Genomic DNA, 19,640 nt, shown 5'->3' with positions numbered 1-19,640 from the left:
GTGAGTCTCCACACACCCAGTGGAGCTGTAGGTCCCTTTGGATGGTCTGTGTATTTAGAACATGATGTTTTGTTACAACACATATTAAGGACGAGCCTGATCTTTCTTTTGGCCCCAGGCCACATTACGAGTATCTAATAATGCTTTCAGGCTCAGATATATAATTTGTGGAGCCTTTTGTGAAGCTTGCAAAGTGCTGTAGGGCAACTGCATGATCAGCATCATATAAATGTTAGTCATTAAGAAAAATAATCATAATAACGATGGCCAGCACAATAACAATTAGCCTGTTCCCTGGCTCTCTGAACACCCTGGTACCTACAGACAGCCCATCTCCAATAAGCTGGGGAGGGTCCGGTGACTGAGGCTTTGTGTAAGCAACACAACTGATCAATAATGTGAACAGAAGCAATCACTTCCATTGACTCCAGCAGGTAATTTGTGCTCATCTTGCAGAGCTGCTGCACATGAACGTGGGGAGCAGCAAGCAGATAAAAGTGGCAGCACATCAATTCTTGCTGGTGGTTGGGGCCAATTACTGGAATTAAAATAACCTTTTTCAGAGTGCAGCAAGATTAGCTGTTGACCCTGCTGGCCTAATGCAGTTACTATTATACTTATTATCATCAGCCCCTTCTCCTGCCTTCGCTGGTGATTCTCTGTGAGTGAAGGCACCAGCTCTTGTACATGTTATTTCTGCTGTGGGTTTGAAAGGTGCCAAAAACTTTGTGAACAGAGCTGGAGGATGGCAGTGCACAAAGCAGAGGGATCAGTTCAAGATGTAACAGACTGTAAGACTGTTCAGTGGGTAGCTACAGCGAATTTGGGAGTATAAAAACTTGAATAATCTCTGTGTTAATTTCTTTTAGTGTATATAACTTTTCTCTGTTAGTAATACTTGTTTTTCCTGCTCCATGTCTAATGATGTGCATGCAGCTGTTGCAGTGTAACACAAACATCTGTAAGCCTGCAGAACCAGGGGTAATCCATGTTCTATCTGGAATCTGAGATGGGGAATCAATGTCAATGAGACCCCTCGGAGACCTGCTGGGGAAGCAGGGCTCAGCCAAGCTGTGTTCAGAGCCCTGCCTTGCACCTACCAAACTGGTATTCCAGAATGAATTAAGCCTCCCAGCATTGCCTATATCTTGGAAATTTTTGCTGTACTATCTATTCATTATTATTCTTAATTGTAGGAAACTGTCCACAGCCTCTTGCTCAAGGTGTGCATCAGAGCTGGCACAGGGTCACAGTGTTGTCCCCACAGCTGCAGGCACAGCCAGAGCAATGCTAACCCCCAAAACCCCCTGAATTTCCATAGCTGACTGACTCAGTGATATGTTTGTTATATAGTTCCAGTGAGGGTGAAGTACCTCCACTGCCTTTATGCAGAAAACACAATGTGTGTTCTCTTGCCTGACTGGAAACCACGTGTTTTGTAGCTGAACTGAACGAACTCTTTAAATCAGATTTCCACAACCATTGCACAGAGACTGGAGGACTCTTTGCCTTGTGCAGCTCGTTGCATGGAAACAGGACTTGTCCCACGAGACCTGAGAAGGGTGAAGAGCAAATGTGACTACTCCAAACCTTCTGAAACCCTCTGGGCACCTTTCTCTCCCTTCCCTGAATCACAGGGTGTCTCTTTTCAGTGGCCTTGCACTGTCTGTGACTGGAAGGTCAAGTGGCAATCATCAGGTCTCGGGTAGATTCCACCACAGTCTATTTTCCTTTGTGCAAAGATGGGAGGGGGAATAAATTCATGAAGGAAACAGAATTTCAAAAGTATGCTTAGCTCTTCTAGGAATATTTTTCACCAGTTCATCTCTCAGGAGGTGAGGGATTCTCTTTCCCTTTTATAGAGGTGGAAGACACAGTCTGACTCTACAACTGTCTCTCTCTTCCCCTAAAAGAATCTGATGTACAAGGCATGGAAATGACTTTTAGGGGGACACAAGAACAGTCAGACCAAACATCATCCGGATGAGGAGTTTTCCCTTCAGAGGGAATGATGCCAGCTGGGACTGGAACATATGTAGAGGGAACAAGGAAGCACAGGTTCTGCCTCTGCAGTGACTGTGAAATGAGCCACCACTGGGAAACGTGGGAACATGAGTGCCAGAGACACTGGGAGCACAAGCAGGGCCTGAAAACGCTTCCCCAAAGGGAGATCCTGTTGAACCAGTGTGACATAATATGGCAAGAGGAATAAATTCACTATGCAAACCATCCAGCTTTAGGGAACAACCAGCTTGAATGAAATGTCTGGTTTGCTCTTGGGAATTGGAAGTGCAATGTCACTGACTTTTTTTTTCCTTTCCCCTCCAAGAATACATTTCTGCAGAGAGATATTTTCACTACAGGAGTGTAAAAGCCCTTTTAGAAAAAAAAATAGCAAACAATAACTTTTTTTTAAAAAACCTTGTATATAACACTTTGCTGTTTCCAACCTGGTTAAAAAAAAAAATAACATTTAGTTGAAAAGGGAAGGTGTAATTAATTTTAACACAGAGTTACCGTTGTTATTTGTACAAGAGGGTCCTGCACTTCTACAGACTTTATCCCTGAGTATTATTTCTTGAGCCGGTTTCTCTGAGAAGGTGAAATTGGGCTGTTGGGGTTACATTAATGTACATCCACCCTGAGTCAGGGGCTGGCACTGCAGATTGAGATGTTGTGCTTACGTGGACTGTTTGACAGAACAGTTATTGAAGGAAAATAAAGAAGAACTATTCAGAACAAGTAGATGAGATTAAGAATACAAGGTCAGATTTCATGAAATAACTCAAGTCAGGCATAGTAAAAAGGAAAGACATTGAGCATAAAATGATTTGAAGGGACAGGATGTTTAAGAGAGGACTGAATTCGTGCTAAGCAGAAACCCAATAAACCCAATTACTCTGGCTATTGCTGCCTTCACTGCTGCTACAAAGGTAGTTCAGTTACTCATTAGTCATTGCTTGCAGGATTATAATCTATCATGACCTCATCTTCTCCTTACTCCTTTGGGAATACAGAAAGGAAAACAAATCTATGAGCTCCCCCCTCCCTGTGTCTCCCTACGACCATTAGAAAAGCTTCCTCATCCTTCAGAAGAACAATCAATATTAAACATCTTTTACTTTGCCAATGATTGATTCTGTCTCATTTCCCATTACTCATTAAAAAAAAAAAAAAGGGACATTCAGGCTCGATTTTATTTGTTTATTTATTTATTAAGGGATGACAGAGGCAGGGCTGCCTGAAAAATTCATGGAAACTTCCCTGTTGTTCCTTATACAGCTTTGGCAGTGACCTTGAGGGACAGGACTGCCCCAGGAATGAAAACCTCTCTCCTGTGTCATCCTCCAAAGCCCATGAACACCCAACTGTCCATAAAGGTGGCAAGAGCTTAAAACTCTCAGGTAAATGCTTCTTTTTTCATATATCACAGAATTTTGCAGTTATTTTTTAGAATTTACAGGCTGAAATCTTAGATACCTTTAAAAGTCTGGGTTAAAACGCAATATTTTGGTTAAAAAGACATAAGGAAAATTGTCTTTTTATTCAGATTTAAAAAAAAAAAAATCAAGTGTCACTTGATGTAGATTTAAACTGGTTCCTGGAATTAGTGGGGTTTTCAGATGGTCATTATGTTGGTGCAAATATCGACCCCACAAACATGCTAAAAAAAGTCCCTCCATTCTGTTAATCTGATTTTGGAAGTCCTACCTCCTGGATAGGCCAGGAACACAGACTTGAAAAGACTCCCTGTGTTACTGAGGGCAGCTCCTGTGTAATTTCAGGAGTTTAGCAAAAGATGTTTAGTTCAGAACATGTCCAGAGTCAGCAGAATCCACCTCAGTGTTGTTGAGTGATGTCAAAACCTTTAGTAAATGCTGACAAATTCAGCCATAACGTGTCACAGGAAGAGGAAAATGCCATAATATCAAAATTCCCTGTATTGGCAAGAATAAAATTCCCATGGAATTCTGAGAAGTAAACTGTACCTTGCTATTCAAAAGAAAACAAAGGGCTTTGAGGCAAACTCTGCTTTTTTGTCTCGAGAGGAAATTCTCTTTCCATCTAAAAGCAGCAATAATAAAGATAATAAAGTAGGATAAGCAGCCTGCTTTTATTGAACCACTTCAGAACCGAGTCCTTAACAACATGTTTCCCCTTATACTGTTATTTGTTCTGACTGTAATAAAGTTAAATCAGAAAGTCTGGAATATTGAGCTGGGGATGTTCAATTAGTTCCACGGAGTGTCCGTGTGAGTTAGTGCCATTTGAGGGAAGCAGCACTTGAGTGCTCATAGAAGATTTGTGTTCAGTTTTGTTAATTCAGACAGATCCTGGCAGATGTCTGATTAGACTAATTTCAAATTAAACGACAAGGAAAAGAAAAAAAGTTTGCCTTCATTTCAAATGATTGAACAAGAGATGAAAACTCTGCGTGTCTTTGTTTGCTGCAACAAAGCCCAGCTCGGCTCCCTCCCATCCCCTGCTCTCCAGAACCACTCAGACACCACATTTTCATTGCAGAGATTGCTTTTAAATAAGCAAACACTCCAAGTTAAACAAACATTTGGTGAATGCAGTGCTGTCAGATAATCAGAGGAACTGAAAATAAGGAGTCAAAGATACTGTGCTCTGTCCTCCAGGGCTTGCATTCCCTCTGCCATCGTGGGCTCTGCTTGTTCAGCAACCTCACAACTCCAAGTTCAGGAGTCCTTCCACGTGTCTTGAAGGAAATAAGTCTCTATATTTCCTGTGCTGGATCAAATGGTTGTTCTGTCTAATCCTTTTCTGGAAGATATTGTTATGAATTTGAGTTGTTTGTGCATTACTTGGGGTTTTATTCAGCTTTATGTTGAGCAGGGCTGGGTTTGCACAAGTTCCATCATACAAAGGGTATCAAAGTGAGATGTGTGGAATATGCTTTGAGTGCTTCTTTATGGATTTACCTGTTTCAAGATGAAAAAAAAAAAGCATAGGTAGTAATATTCAATATTCAAATGAGTGTAGAAATTCTGGGTAATTTGAAAAAATACCTGGAAGGTTTTTTGTTTAATTATGATTATTTTTTAAAAGGCATTCATATCAGGGAGAAAAAGAAAAGTATTTTCAGAAGTTCCTAAGCAATGTAATAAATAAATTGTATTGTTAAGTACTAATTTCACAAAAGTGGTTTGTAGGAAAAGTCTCACTCCTCCTGGTACTGGGTAATGAGGGGAAGGTGGGAGGTGAAATTATCTGTGGCAAGTTCCAGATCACTTCTGTGGCACTTCAGTAGCAATTGATGTGAGAAGCATTTGGGCTGGAGAACTGTCAGCAACTTGTCTGTGTGCAGAAAACCTCTTCACTTGTGTGGTGTGAAGGGTGAAGTGGTTTAGGTCTTCCAACAGGATTCTTCACTGCTCATCTTCAGCATTTCACCTCTCTGGCCCCTTTTGTCCCCTGTGAGCAGAGTCAGGATGGGTACAAAGGCGTTCACCTGCTTGAGTGAGGCCCAAAAATGCATTTACAGGGGGAACCAAGGGGACCACAGCCCCCAAACTGGAACTGAGCAACATGACTTGATTCCTGAATGACAGGGAAGATGATTCTGGCTTTCCACAGCCCCTCAGACACTGGTGAATTTTGGTCTCTTGAAACCATGTGATGTTGGATACTTTGATGTTTGCAGAGAGGCAGGTGCACAGCAAAATAAGGAGAATCATTGCTCCCCGTGAAATCTCCAGCTCTTTCAGCACAGGACTGGAAATTTGATTATTCCCAGCCCATGCTGGCAATTTTTCTGCAGATCCTCTGGTTAATTTTGGCAAGGGACAGAGGTTCTGCACAGCTGGGACTCACACAACCAACCTCCTCCAGCCCAGGAGGTGGAGGGAAGGTTCTGCCCCACTTCAATGCTTGGACATATTTGATATTTCCCATGCATTGATATAGTTGCAGGAAAATATCTGATATTGTTCCAAACACCCATATTGCAGCTTGACAATCTTTCTATTTTTATTGTGGTGTCTGACTATCAAGGGTGGACTCAGTGAGGGTCTAATGACAGCCCATATGCTTTCAGTGTTCTTACTACAGCTAAAAGTTTGGAAGTTCCCTGCCAACGGGCCCAAACCCATTGGTGTTTCACTCAACAGCCAAAACTTTGGAGTTTTATAATTTTTTTCCCCCCATAGTTCTCTCTGGAACATTCTTCAAGCAGAATTAAATGGTTGCTCCATGATCTCAATATACTGCAGGAAATATTAAAGGACTACCTGCAGTACCTAAGGCTACAAACATAATGTATGCAATTAAAACTTAGATAATAACTTTTTAAAGTTGCCTTTAATATCCATTGAGTTTCAAATTAAAATAGAATTTTATCCAATGTAGTATAATTTAATATATTAAAAAATTCTACCGTATTTCTTCACTGTGACAGATGCACATCTCAGCTCTTATGTTTTCTGTGAGAAAAGGTTTTTTGGGAAAAGTAGATGTTTGATTGTTTCATGGATGCTGGAGGGATTAGGGATGAAGCAGCAGCTCCATTTCCCATTTCAGCATCTTCCTGTGGGGATGCAAAGGGGTGATCACACCAGGTGCCCCCTCCTTTGAACTGCTCTTTGCTTTGTCTCTCCTTTGCTACTTGTTTTATCCTAAAAGAAAAAGGGGAAATCTGATTGCAGATTTCTCATGGTGGTGAACAGAATCATTTTACATAAAGAGGATTTGAGGAAAAAACAGGTGTTGTCATAGGAAGCACAAATCAGTACAAAAGTTGTGCTGTTCCACATCCATCTCTTCTTCTGAGACTTGGAGAAGTGAAGCTCTGTTTGCAAATAACTTCTAAGAGCTGTGAAAGGTCAGCCTTTGTATTTTAAGCAGGTTCATTTCCTTTTGGTTCATTCCGAGCCACGATTTTTTGGGGCCGCCCTGGGTCACCTGGTCCAGCATGTAGGAGCAGGCTCCTGCTCTGCCTGTGCAGCCACCAGCACGGATCTAATGCCAGGGTTTAACAGGGGTGAGCACATTTTCCATAATGGAGAATAATGGAACAGTTTAAATCCACTCATACCCGTGTTCCTTCATCAGGCAGAGCACATCACGCTCCGTGTGAGGCAGCCAATTAGCCTGGCTTCATTTTAGCACGGAATACAGATGGCACTTTCTTGGAAAGGCAGTTTATGTATCAACTCTGCAAACTTCTCACACTCTCCATCAGGTTTATGGAGCCTGGAGGAGAGGAGCTTGTGGATTAGGAACAGCTGGCACAGGCTGAATTCGGGGAAGATGGAAGTGATGTTGAGGGAGGCGAAGTGCTTGAAGTGCTCAGCCAGAGCAGCAGGCTCTGCTCCTCAGAGCTGGGAAGGATTCTGGAGAACTGGATGGCACCAGGTTATCTAAATGTGCTCCTGAATGAGCTTTGACCTCTTCTCTGAGGTGGGGTCTCTGCCAGAACTATCCACAGACTTGTCTTCAGCCTTCATCACCCACACTGATGGATCACCAGATGTCATTTGTTCCTGTTTTGCTTTAGCACCCCCTGCACAGCCAGGGCATGTCTGAGGAGAAGCAGCTCTTCAATGAGCCTTTTCACAGTGCTCTGGGGTAATTCTGGCCTGCCCATGGTGAGGGATGTGTAACACGCTTTGGAAATCCCTCCTTGAGCACGTTGTGGCTGAAGCAGAATAATAAAATGAACAGGGGACATATACAGTGAAATACAGTTGGTTGCACAGCAGTTTGAGAGAAATCAAGAACCCTGCTACACTCAGTCCTGGGAGAATCTGCAGGGAGGCGTTTGAGGGATCCGTGAGCAAGGCCAGGAATAGGATTTGAAGCTTGAATGTCTAAATGGAAATAGGGGGTAAATGTTCCTCCATCCAGCTTGCTTTCCCCACACTCCTCTCTTCTCTTAAAACAAGGCATCAGAACTGGAATGATGCCCCAGGCCCCCAGCAGACACCAGTTGTTGTGCTGTGAGACAACTCGTGCCTGTAGAGCAGAGATAGATGAGAGCAATAGCAATTATTTTTAATTTGCGTTTCAGTGCTCAGGTTATTACATATATAAAACTTCAATTATCATTTTAAAAGGCTATTAGGATGTGTTCCAGTGCTCTCTGCAAGAGATGGAACAGCCCTTGCCCCAGACCTGTTGGTTCTTTCCAGAACCAGCGGGAGACAAATTTGGGTGGCGTTGGTGTTTCGGCATCAGATGTTGATATCACGTGTGTTTTACAGAAGAAAAAAGATGTTGTTACCCAAAGAAGGAGGAGGAGATCTGCACTCCTCTGAAGCAGAATGTTTACCAGCAAGTCAAATGCAGGATAGGACTTTCTGGGGTGGCCTCAGCAGAGATAAAGCAGCTTTTCTTGTATTTATTCCCCCAATGTCATTTGTTACCATGTGGTCTGGTTTTGATATTACAAATACCTCTATCTCCCCTTTCCCTTAGCTGGGATTGGATTGTAATTTGAGATAACTGGATAACAGTAAGACCTTCTTCTTAAAGGCTTAGGGAGTCCACACGTGGGTATCTCAGCTTTCCAGCACATCCTTCGAGAGATCCGATGGACAGCAGAGTGTGGGATGTTGTTTTCCAGGGCAGGTAGAAAAACACAGGGAGCAGGGAGGTGGAAATGTTTTCCAGGGGTTGCTGTGCCACTGAAATCTGATATTCCATAAAATAACAGTGTTTTGAATTAAAATGTGCTTATCATATCACATTCTATCCTAAAACCAGGAGTTTTTATTCTAGTTTTATTCAGCAGTAACTCAATATACATATGCCAAATGCCATAAATTTTATGCATTAAAATCAAAACAAAACTACCTTGTGAGTATTCCCATGCTGTTGCAAACACCCCCCTGAATGAGTATAACATCAAATAAACTTTAGATAATTTAATACAATTAAGATTTTTCATAAGAGAAAGCAAGAATAGAGTTTGGTGCTAAAGAAGGTCGAGAAATTTTTATTTAAAGTAGAACTGCAAAACTGTCAAACTACCAATATTTAGGAAAAAAAACTGCTAAAATTTAAGTATATTTAAAAAAAAAGGGAGATTAAGATGGTAATTTAATTTTTGTGTTGGATTACCAGTTGAAGGGTTTTATATTCTGATTGAAACTCATTTTCTTAATTGACCACTAGAAGTTCTTTGAGTTGTTTCCATCCTTATCATTGCTATGAGTGTTCTTCAGAACTTGGGACAGGATTTTTTTGAGTAGGGATTTTTTACCCTTTTATGTAGAATGTGGTGTTTATTTATGATTTAAAAATAGTCAGAAGCGAAGCTGAGATGGCCAAAAAAAATCAGGACAGATGCGAATTGCTGTTAAAATTCAACACTACAGGTGCATCTACCACATGCAAACCTCCCTGAATTCATCTCTTTGAGCAGTGGAGATGGAAAATGGCTTATTTTTGTGCTGAAAGTAATTATTGGCATGAAAATTGAACATCATTTTCCTCTATGCAGGTCATAATGTGTGGTTTGTGCTACGAAAAAAGCAGGGTGGAGATGTGTTAAGTAGGAGTAAACTTAAAACAGGGTGTATCCATTAATGAAAAAACATTCCAGATCATTCCATTAATTAGCTGGAACCAAAGGAGATCATATTACTTTAAGATTTTATCAGTTTTTATACTGCTCTAATTCTTGAAGTAATATAGTAATTTTACATTATTATAAACACAGGCATTTTTATAAGCTGAAAATACTGTGATTTAGACCAGTAATAGCTATTTTTATGCTACTTATAAAATTAATATCTCTTTAATAATGACATGTTTCCCTCTCAGAGGAGGTTTGTGTACTCAGAAGTCTGGGACATACAAGCAGAGGGTTATATGTCAATAGAATTCATTAATAAAAATTGTCTTTAATAAGAATTATCTTGCCTGTGTGTACAAATTTAGGCTTTTTTCAGGCATCCACAAACAATCCCCATATGCCTGGGGAGATGCAAACAGTAAATGTGAACAGAACTGCTCAAACCTTTACCACCCAAATCACAGGCTTGAAAATTCCTCATTTTAGCATTTAATGGAGTTGTAGCAGATGGGGAAGTTTTTCTAGTTCTACTCTTTAAGACATCTCTCTGAAATATATTTTTTTTTCCTGCAGATAAACAGCAAAATTGGCTTCTGAGAAACCCAAATCACCACCAGTTCTGTTTATAAATATACCAGCGAGCCTTAAAGTGAACGCAATCAGAGTTTCCACAGCTGTTTTTCCTGAAGGGCAATAATAATAGTACACTTTGAGCAAAACTTTCCTACCTGGGAGCTTAAAATATCCTTGCAGAAAATCTCCTCAGCTGCACCACATGTTCTGCAGCACCTCTGCCAAAAGAGAAGCATAAAAAGAAAAGATACAAGCACGAAGCAGAGTCTTCCTTGACGAATTCTGGGCCAAATTCAACTTTTGGAGCTTATTCCAGCCACTCCCCAACTGGAGTCCTGACTCTCCCAACTGACTCTTAGTTTGTGCTGATGGAAAACAGGGATCTTGATCACCTCTTTTACCTTTTCACACTCGATTTTCCCAGCACAGTTTCCCAGATAACCTCCCTCTGCCCAGCTTAATTAAAACCAGCAAAGATTTTTTTAGGAGATAAGGATTTATTGCATCCCTCCTCTGCAGCCTTTTCTCTCTAAAGGATGCTCCTTCTCCAAACATCCACGAGAAAATGACACCCAAAGTGCTTTGAACGTGCACGTGGTGCATTTGGCACATGGAATAATCATCTTCTCTCTGCTCTAGAGGAGCAAGCCAACAGCATCCAGGTTTTTTTCTAGGAGGTAGATTATCCAGTGTTGGATTCCCAGGCAATCCAATTACTAATCAACACCCTCACCACAAAGAAGAGCAATTTTGACTGCTCTCACCTACCCCCAGGCTGAGTCACTGTGCTCTTCCCGCTTCCAGGAGTGAGGGCACTGGCAGGGAAGTTGGTTTTGCTGGAATTAGACAAATGCAGGTGGTAACAAGAGCTAATTATATAACAGTGTTAATGTGAGAGCTCTGAAAGGACAGCAAGCATTTTTCCATTGATCCTAATCTGTTTGGGAGCAAGCAGCACCTGGGAGAAAACATTTCCCATGAAAATGGAAGTCTGGGGGAGCTCAGCACATGGTCTTCTCCCAGGATTCTTTTTTATGCTGAATTTGAGCATAAAAAGGGGGAGGTAAGAGCTGGACAAGGACTAAAAAAAAGTGATAGCACAGAGGAAATCAAGCAAACCAGTAAAATAATCTAAAATGCATCCCTGGGATTGCTCAAGGCCAGGTTGGACAGGGCTTGGAGCAACCTGGGCTAGTGGAAGGTGTCCCTGCCCACGGCAGGAGGTTGGAATGAGATGAGCTTTAAGGTCCCTTCCAACCCAAATCATTCTGGCACTGTATGAAATTTTGCTTACAAAGGCTGCTGTGAACTTCTGGCTTTCTATGTTTCATGTTCAAGGTTTGCAGCTCCCCAGCTCCAGCGTCAGTGATCCGAGGGGTTGTTGAAATGATTTGTGTTACAGCAGTAAAAAAAAATATTTGCACGTGTGTAAATTTGGGAAACAAGACCTAAAGGTGAACAGAAAGCAGGAGCTGGGTCTCAGGGCAGGTAACAGGAGGGTGGTTGTACCTCTGGAAATGAAAACCCCTTGTTTAGGAAAAGCTCTTCTGGCAGTGTTGGCTGTAAATGTCCCGTGGTGCTTCTTCAACAAGTCAGGTTTACTGGAGTGTCCCGACCTCCCGAGTTCCCCTCCTAAATCTCCTGTGTGCAGCACCCAGTGTTTTATGGTTACCAGCTCTGCCTTGTCAAGGGCTGTATTTTCAGTATATAGAGTGTTCTGGGAAGTCTCTATTTTAGCAGCTGGTCAAATGGGTGTCAGCAGGAGCCTCTGTAGGCTGGGGGTTAACGCTGGTTGGAGACAGTCGCCGACTCAACCCCTATTTCAGCAGCTTTAGTTTTGTTTCAGTCCTGGTTCCTCCACCTGCTTGCAGATCTCAAACCACCCTTGCTGTGCCTTCTGACAAAATAACGTGGAGCTTCATTAGAGTGTAAAAATCCAGTGAAAGGGGAGCAGTGGGATGCTGGCTGTGGGTTCATGCTCAGGACACAAAGTCCCCGTGGTGCACCGGCGCAGTGAACGCTGAGCACAGTTGGCTCCTTGGTTCTGTCACCTGGCAACGTGAGCCTGCCTCGCTTTTGGGGGAAGGTGCTGATATTTTTCATAGGATAATTGGCTGATGTCTGCTTTGCCAGGACATAATAATGACGGAAAAGTTAATTTTTCTCTTATTTCTTTGCTAAAGGAAGGAGGTAAAGGATGGCTTCGGTTCCCTCGGTCTGGGATATAAATTTGCTTTTGACTTTAAGAGAAGCAGCATTTTGGGGTGCAGAGGTAGAAATTAAAAATTAGACCTTTTTAACCCTTTTGTCAGAGAAATTTACTTTTTCTTTTAATGCACCATGATGCTTAATGTCTGTTTTTTAAAAATATCCCCTTATTAGCACCTGTTTCTCATGCTGGAAGGAGGAGAGTTACCACCTGAATGGGAGCATAAAAACACAGGTATAAGAGAGTTCTCCTTCCTGTTCAAAGTGATTGAACATCAAAAGTCTTCCCTGCATAAGAAATCCCACTGTTTTCTTAAACACTCTTTCGAAAAGCTGTTTAAATCCAGTGTTTTTAACTTTGACATGTTTGGGGGTTGTGTCATGTCCCTCAGGGAGATGGAGCAAACCCTTAATGGTATTAAATTTATTACCATAACTCAAAATGCATTAGAATCATTGCGTTATTAAGGTTGGGAAAGACCTCCAAGATCATTAAGTCCAACCTTCAAGCAAATGCCATAATTCCCACATAGAGATCAGGAGCACAGAGGGTGACAGAAAATTTGTTGTTACCTCTTCTAAACTGTCACGTTTTGAATTGCACAGAGCAAGGACAGAGGTGACCAGCACTTGAAAATCCCTGCCTGTGATCAGCCTCATCATACAGGTACATCACAGTGTATTAAGTGATATTAATGTGATTTGACTGGGATGTGGATGTGTGTGTTTATACAGCTCAGCCCATTAACTCAGGACAAGTGGACACCCCTGAAGAGCACAGGACACCAAGCACCCAAATGAAAATGTCAATACTTATTAAGAATGGAGCCTTTTTTACATTTTCCTGAAAACTATAATTTAGTTTTTTGTTAAAATGTGGAATTTGCTTTCTTTGGAAGGTGTGGGAAAGCTCTTTGTAGCCCAGTGGCTGCAGCCCTTTGAGAAGCCAAAGCCTCTGCAGAGGTAATTCCAGGATCACTCTGCCCTTGCAGGATCACAGCATTTCTTCCAATTGGATCATTCTCCCACTTCCACAGTGAAAGGATGTCTTCAAACTGGTTTCCCAAATCAATTATATGTTGGTGTTTTTAAAAAGCCTGAGACTGGGAAACATCCAAACTGATGCAGTTTAAAATGGGGTAAAATAAATATGGTTTAATGGTGGCACATTGTGAGGTCAGGACTCTCAAAAAATCACAGATGAAGAAGTGGGGGGTGCCCTCCTTGCATCCTCCGAGCCAAATGTGCAGTAATAAATATTAAATGATGTTTCTAGCTAGCAGATGATCTGTATTCCACAGCTGTATTTCATGCATTCCAGACAGAGAAGTGAATTAGCATCCCATGGAGATATTTTATTTATGCTTTCTTGTTTCCAAACTTGAGAAACACAGACCCGGAACTCAGAAACACAGAACTTCTCTTAGTTAATACAGGTTTTAATGTCATTTCGCTGGAATTTAATAATTTAAGATGAAAATAGAAAACAAAAAGTCCTTGAACTTATCATGGTTTGGAACTGAAAATCAGCAGGGTTTTTTAGCATCCAGTAAAGACCAGACAACTAGAAATGCCAGGAGAATTTTTAAAATTTCATGTTGCAGAGAAATGAGGAAAACCTTCATTGGATGTGAGTCTTCTCATAGATTTTGGGTTCATTGCAGCCCATCTAATGTCCTCAGTGGGTTTAACCTGCTTTACCATGTTGCAATTGAGAGCAAAATACATGAAAACACCTGAGTTTGACATTCACTGTTTATGGTCTTATTTGAAAGGACATCTCTGTGTATAATAAGTTCAGATGGAATAGTATTCATCCCTAGATTTCAGGGAAATCCTATGGAATATCATTGCCTGATCACAACAACTGGCCTAAGCTTGGAGCATCGTAGTGCTCGAGTTACTGCAAGTATTTTTACAGACAGTTTTGCTCCCCTGTGTGTTTGGGGAGGGGATCTTTGTTTGCTTGTTTGTATTCTGGGAGATGTTGGTGTTTGAACCACCTGGGGGCAACAACAGGACAGAGACATCCCTGGCCACACTTTAACCTTTTCCACTAATCCCACACACTGGGAGAAGTGTTCCAGGCCAGGGTGAGCCCCCTGCTCTGGTGGAAGGTGTCCCTGCCCGTGGCAGGGGGTTGGCATTAGATGATCGTTGAGGTGCCTTCCAACCCAAAGCATTCCATGATTCTGTAATATGGAGGGTATTTAAGGGATTTCTTGCTGTCACTGAAAGCTATTGCTTGTGTTTGGGAGTGGATAATGTCACTGGGAATATGGCTGGAGAGGGGACTGGCAGCTCAGGAGAGGAATGCCAGCTGGAGCTGGAACAGGAAAGGATGGAGAAATAAAATCCTTGGATGGCAGCAGGTACAAGGAAAGGGGGTGCTTGGAGGAAGGAGGTGTGACAGCTGGGGTTCCTAAATCACTTGTTTGGAGGGAGAGGCTCTCCCTAAGTTTGGGAATAGCCATGGTGGGCTGGATGAGAGTGGGGCTGGCAGGCAGACAGGCTGCTCCATGGCACTCCTGGTCCCAAAAACCTGCAAGTGCTGCTTTAACATCCTCAGCAGTGGCACTCGGGTTCTTTTTCTCCTTCTTGAGACCCCAGATTTGGACACACACAGAACTATCTTTTTACCATTGCAATTCTCTTGCAGAGTGCACCACAGAGGACCTTTGTGCCTCCAGGCTCCATGGGCTACCTCAGAGGGTTTCCCTGGCTGCAGAGGAAAGGCAAGGCTGGAGCTCAGCGAGCTTCCCATTGTTTGCAGGTGGCTTGTTTTCCAGCATCTCACTGGAACTGGAGCCTGCACATGTCTGCCCACTGTTTCCTGATACAAATTTCCCTTTCCAATGATGCTCTTTGGATTCCTAGTCCAAGGTGTACAAGTTGTTGGGAGGCTGGCCCAGCACTGATGCCATTGAATGGAGATTACTTGGAAACTGTTGAACCACTGGTCATCTGGAATCCGTTTCATTGCTGCCAGGGGAAGGGAGAACAAAGTGCTCCAATTAGCTGCTGCTCATTTTCAACCATGTCAGTTAATTAGCTGAAGACCCACCAGATGGGGAAGGATTTGTCACACAGCTTTCAGAGGCCCAGGCACTGCTCGTTGCCCAGTTTCAAGCACTTGGGGTTTTTAATTTTTCCCTTTTTCCAGGAGGCTGAATACAGGAGGGGAAGGTGGACTCCCAATTCATTGTTCCTTTAGGTGCTCCTTAGGCTTCAGTTTCCAGCACACTGATTGGAACCCAGGTGATTTTGTCACCTAAAACTGTCTCTCATCAAAGATCCAGTTGCTCTTTATCACGGTGGATGTGAAGTGGGAATGAAGTCAGGCCTTCAGGTACATTTGCTATGGAATTTGTGTCTCCCAGGCAGCACCTGCCCACTGCCCTGGTGATCTTGGAACCACAGAGACAGAGGCAAGGAGATAAGTCCTAACTTCCAGGCTTGTCAGGGGTTCCATAGGGCTTTCCAGGGAATCTCTGTGACACAGGTGAGCACGGGGAGAGGTGTGGAGCTGCCCAGCATTGAGGAGTGATTTGGGGATTGCAGATTGAGCCTTGAATAAGGAGCTGGGAAATCTAAGTCTCCTCTTTCCTCTTCCAGCACAGCTACAAGAATCTTGGAGAAATATTATCTTGGCCTGTCAGTGGACACACAGGTGAGTCCATGTCATAGACTGTGATTATGATTATATGTCACAGTGTCACTGTTCCCATGTGAGCACCTGCCTCCAAGAGCTCTGATCGTGACTTGTCCCCGTGGCAGGGGCTCATCTGCACATTTGCCTCCAATCCCTGAATTTTTCAGAGAACTCTGCTGCAAACAGAGCTTGTGCCCTGCTTCCCCAGGCACTTGTCTCTGCATCCCTGAGCTCAGGCTCCTCCACGATTTCTCGCTTCCTTTGACATTTCTTTTATTGCTCTCCCGTGCACCAGCTCACACTAACACATGTTAGAACAGCAACATCTTTTTGTAGCACTGGTTTTAATTAGTCTGCACCTTCCCCTGGGATGGCTGGTTGCTCTAAAGCTTTCTGCAGGTGCCTGCTTTGTGCTCTGTGACTCACCACATTACCTGCAGGTGACACAATACAGGAGCTCCTGGTGCTTGTTGCTGTTTAGGTGACTCCCTGAGTCCTCCCCAGCAAGCAGAATTCTCTGATCTTGGGTGATGAAAATTACTGGCAATGTGGAAAGAAAATTTTTAATGATGAGGGAAGGGAAAGATGAAGGTGGGCGCTTTCAAAGCTCCTTCTGTGATTTTGGTGTTCAGAGCCCCACTTGTTTGAAGGGAAACCAGTGTCTGAGTCCCGCTGAAGGCTTTCAAGAACTCTTTGTTTCAAAATATGTCAAGAACAGAAATGGAGGAAGAAGTTTACAAAGATAAATAAAGCAATAGATGATGCAGTGCAAAGAAGTTATTTTATCAATGTTTGGCTGTACTTGCGATGACTAAACACAAGAGTAACTGGCAATGAAGTTGTATCACAGAATGTGCTGAGTTGGAAGGGACCCACAAGGAGCATCGAGTCCAACCCTTAGCTCTGCACAGGACCATTCCCAAGAGTCCCACCCTGTGCCCCAGAGCATCATCCAAACCCTCCTGGAGCTCTGGCAGCCTTGGGGCTGTGCCCACTGCCCTGGGGAGCCTGGGCAGTGCCCAACCACCCTCTGGGGGAAGAACCTTGTTCTAATATCCAACCCAAACCTGCCCTGACACAACTCCAGTTGTGCTGCAAGGGCCTGCAGACCCTCTCTCTGAGTCTGCCACACCACACTTTCCTATCATCAGACCCCTGTACAGAGCCTTTGATAACTTCCCAGTTTCCTGTGTTTAGCTGGTGGGCTCCATAAACCTTCACTAATTGTTTTTGCATCCTACATCTTCTCATTACAGCACGTTTGCCTGAACCTCCGTGCCATGCTGTTCACAGCAAGTTTTGTGAAACACATCAGATCATCAGCAGTTTTTGCTTCTCTGAGTCATGGAAAACATAAAACCTGGTAATTCTTTCTCAGTTTGCTTTCTGACACCTGAGATCTTGACTTTGCTTGTGTGAGCTGCATCCTGGCCCACTTAATTAGACTTCTGTTTGTGTGCTGTAGCTGATAAACTAGCTGTAATTAAAGTATTTATTATAACTGATCATTCTGTGTAGAATCACAGAAGGTTGGAAGGGACCTTAAAGCTCATCCAGTCCAACCCCCTGCCATGAGCAGGGACACCTTCCACTATCCCAGGTTGCTCCAAGCCCATCCAAGCTGGCCTTGGACACTTCCAGGGATGGGGCAGCCACAGCTTCTCTGGGCAACCTGTGCCAGGGCCTCCCCACCCTCACAGCCAGGAATTTGTTCCAAATATCCCATCTAAACCTCATGGTGTGAAGTGCTGTAATATTTTCTTATACCAAATTCCTATGGATTTCAACAAGATTTTAGAATAAATTAGAGGAGGGTATAATTTCTGTATGGGAATGTCTGCATTGGACCAGCAGACCAGTGGGAATATGGGAAGATCAGAGCAGAATTGTTTCTAAGAGAGCTTGAGTTGTTTCTGAAGCAGAGCACCAGTGGTCAATATTGCATGTTCCACTGAATTATTGTCTTCATGAAGATTAATAGTGGTTTGAGGCCCTAAGCAATAGTGCAATCCTAGTTTATTTTAGCTTTAATTCATAATTTAGTCTTCCCTTCTTGCCTGGTGGTGTTGAATGTCCTGCTCTGTTCTCTTGTTATGTCCATGAAAAACGGGTGTGAAGCCAAAAGCAGAGATTAGAATTTGAGCCTTTGCTGCTGCTCCTCTCAGCAATATTGATCACTTCAATTATTGCCCTTTCAGGAATGAAGCCTGAAAAGGCACAGAGCAGTGGCAACAGCAGCCAAGAGGCAGAAATGCCTGTCCCTGGTGCCAGAAGCAGGGCTTTGGTCCTCCCCTCCTTGCAGGAGGAGGAAACACTCGACCCTTCATCCAAGTGCTCGGTGAATGTGTGATGGTCCCACATCAAGCATCACTCAAAAAAGCATTTTGTTCTTGGGTGTCTTCTGATTTCCTTGTGATTTACTGCATTTCTATTTCTGCCATCCATGGCCTGTGAGTGTGGACTGAGCAGCTGCCTGTGCAAGTGCTGCTTTTGTCTGAGACACTCAAAGACTCAGGAAAATCCACAAAAAACTCTTGCTTTTTAAGACACTGTGATTTCTGAACCTTCACTTCTCTGGCAGATTAATAGCTTTGGATGTATGAATTACCTTTTTAACTATTGATAAACCATCAGAGGAAAGAATGTGCTGTGGACTGGATTGGGGTCCAGGAAGGTCATAAGGTTTGTTATAAAATAAAAGCTACAATTTTTACATCCTAATGTCTGAAACTGCATTATGCCAGAAATCCTCTCCCTGATTTCAGTGGAATGACTTGCCTGGCTTGCAGGAAGGTGGCTTATCTTAAGCTGCATTGTCTGTACACTTCAATAGAGCTTAAAAGAGAAAAGTCTGAGAGAAGACAAAGAATTAAGCAGTCGGTGTCATTAAGCCTTCAACATTTGCAAATAGGGCTTTGGCTCAGCTCGACTTCCCAGTGGTAAGTACTTTGTTTGGTCATTTAGTTACTTATTAAAGCCCTCAGAAAGCTTTTTCAGTATTTCTTCTTTTGTTAACTTCTGTCACACAAACTGTGTTTAATGCTTTCTCTCTTTTCCCATCCTCTGGCCCTGCAATATTCGAATTAGGTAAGTAGAGAGTGAAGTGATTTAATTATGAATCTGGAACAAGAAGTTTGCAGAACTTCTTTCTGGCACACAAACAATAATTTTCATGCCACAAGATGAACATTAGTGAATCTGCCATTACATTTATGTGGAACCAAACCTTTTCAGCTCGAGGACCCTTTTCAGCTCAGCTCCACAATCATTTTTTTTGGAGATAATCTGTCATTTGAAAACCTTGCAAGTAGAAATTAGTCCACAATAACCCACCCACAGTCCAAAACAGCTCTGTGGCTTTTTAAAATGTACTGAACAGGCTCCTGAGTGGAGATAAACAGTATTTTAAGCATTTCTGTGACAGGAATTGATGGGGTTTTATCTTTGTGACAGTGTCCACCCACATTTTTTTTTTCATTCATACAATTAAACACCAATTTGCTGGGACAAAAGTGTAGATAAAAGAATTAGCTCTTGCTTCAGTGATTCTTCATTAATAAATGCAGCAGGAATTGGCCTGTGAGGGATGTGACAAGCAAAGTGCTGAGAGATGCTTCACAGAGCAGCAACTATTGCCTTTGCCTCTCCAAGAGCAGTGTGAACAAA

General features: G+C 42.8%; 1 long non-coding RNA gene across 2 annotated transcripts; it reads left to right on the top strand.

Annotated features, from left to right (window-relative positions):
- Positions 1-3,314: 3,314 nt before the first annotated feature.
- LOC113976170 lies at positions 3,315-17,331 on the top strand. Of its 2 annotated transcripts, none has more exons than XR_003537024.1 (3): positions 3,315-3,404; positions 15,938-15,992; positions 17,231-17,331. It is a non-coding gene; the product is annotated as an uncharacterized LOC113976170 (long non-coding RNA). The 2 variants fall into 2 exon arrangements; XR_003537023.1 differs by lacking the exon at positions 15,938-15,992 and adding an exon at positions 12,929-12,989 and having other exon boundaries at positions 3,342-3,404.
- The last annotated feature ends 2,309 nt before the right edge of the window (positions 17,332-19,640 follow it).

Source organism: Neopelma chrysocephalum, unplaced genomic scaffold (assembly GCF_003984885.1).
Source record: "Neopelma chrysocephalum unplaced genomic scaffold, ASM398488v2 Primary Assembly neopelma1_147, whole genome shotgun sequence".
Taxonomy (NCBI): domain Eukaryota; kingdom Metazoa; phylum Chordata; class Aves; order Passeriformes; family Pipridae; genus Neopelma; species Neopelma chrysocephalum.
This window is presented reverse-complemented; position numbering and strand designations above follow the sequence as displayed.